Source organism: Desmodus rotundus, chromosome 5 (genome assembly GCF_022682495.2).
Source record: "Desmodus rotundus isolate HL8 chromosome 5, HLdesRot8A.1, whole genome shotgun sequence".
NCBI lineage: Eukaryota > Metazoa > Chordata > Mammalia > Chiroptera > Phyllostomidae > Desmodus > Desmodus rotundus.
This window is the reverse complement of record NC_071391.1, coordinates 44598639-44600456: the sequence shown is the minus strand read 5'-3', so window position 1 is coordinate 44600456 and position 1818 is coordinate 44598639. Positions and strand designations below refer to the sequence as shown.

At 36.4% G+C, this 1818-nt stretch overlaps 1 pseudogene; it reads right to left on the bottom strand.

The window, feature by feature from the left end:
- Nucleotides 1-509: 509 nt before the first annotated feature.
- On the bottom strand, nt 510-1464 carry LOC112315954 (olfactory receptor 51G2-like; annotated as a pseudogene).
- Between the last annotated feature and the right edge of the window lie 354 nt (nt 1465-1818).

The following is a 1818-nucleotide window of genomic DNA, read 5'->3' as shown; positions in this document are numbered from 1 at the left end:
ACTTAAACAACTTTGAGATCATACCGGAGGACTGAATCATGATTTTCAGAACTCTATTAGAACAGATAGGGTCATGAGATTCCTAGTCAAAGACCCAGAAGAACAAAAATTAATCACATAGGATTAATAAACTGGTGAGGAATGATTTGTGTAGCTTTATCTTCAAGTAGTGTTGATGTTGTATAAGTGTTCTGTATTCTGGATATATAATGACATTTTTCTCTCTATTCTTAAGCTATCTCTAAACCACACCAATTTAGGAGACTTTGTTTTCGCAAGCTGAAATAAAACACTTGTAAATCATACCTTGTTATTCAAGCCTGATTCCTCCTCAAAACAAGAATAATGAAGAAAGTGTGTTTTAGAGAACTGAAGAGTAACACAACAAACTATATACCACTTCAAAAATGTGAGGTGAAAAGTAATTTTCAATACAAATAGTAATTAAATAAAGAAAATTTGCATGATAAATTTAAGCAAATTCTGTAGCTGAAAGAATAAAAAACTCTTCATCCTTTTTTGATGAAGAGTTTAAGGATTTTGTCTTGTATTTGCTTGGCTTTTACTACATATATAATGGGCTTCCTCACAGGAGGAAGGAGAAAAATGCATATTGGCCATGAATACATAGATGGCTCTGGGAAACCTTAGGGCAGCTCGATAACGTATGGACAGGCAGATCACAGGAGTAAAGAAAAGGGTCACAACACAGATGTGGAAAATGCAGTTGTTGAGAGCCTTGAGGTAGCTATTATGGGATATGATGCTTAGTATAGTTTTTAGAATCAACATGTAAGAAAGAAGAATAAGGAGAAAATCATGTCCTGTGTTGGAAAGAACAACATAAAGAGTCTAAGAATGCTATTGATCCTGGTGTTGGACCAGGAGAACTCTAAGATATCAGGATGCAGGCAGTAGGAATGAGAGAGTACATTGAGTGACAGAAGCAACAGCCTCCTCAAGAGGATAGGTAGGGGCTCTGGTGCAATCATGGCTCACACTACAATGGCCAGACCTATCTTGGCAATTACACCATTGGTAAGGATGGAGGAATAGTGCAATGGATGAGATATGGTCACAAAATGGTCAAAGACCATTGCTAATATGATAGCAGATTCAAAATCCTGGAAGGCGTGGATAAAAAACATTTGCATGAAGCAAGCAGAGAAGGTGAGATCGAGAGCACCCAGCCAGAAGATCCTCAGCACTAGGGATCAGTGGGGAAGGTGAAGAGGGACAGGCCTAGATCAGAGGCAGCTAGCATGGCTGAGAAGAGGTACATAGGCCCGTGGAGGTTCTGTTCTCAACAGATATAACTGCAATGATGGTCACATTACCCACCAAGGTAATGAAGAACATGGCACAGACGGGTATGGAGATCCAGATGTGCACAGCCTCCAGACCAGGAATGCCTGACATCAGGAATGTGGAGAATATCAAGTTGGTACTATTGATCGGAAACATGATGCGGGAGTTGCAGGCCTTTCCTAAAATAAAATGCATTGTCTCAGACATACATTAAAATTTGACTTGAGCATTTATTCACTACTTACACTATCTCATTTTAAACCAACTCTAATATAAGATTAAATGCTGTTTGACATATAGCATCTGAGCCTCTGGACTAGAAAGTAAGAATTTTTTTAGTCAAATTCCCATGTATTATAAGTAAATCAAAGAAAATTAATAAAAAAGTACATTTTTTATTTTAACATTGTTTTTAACTTATACATTATTTAATGTATCAAAGATATTTGATATCATCAAAATATTATTACTGATGTTTTAAAATAAAAAACCAAAAATAAATATGCTATA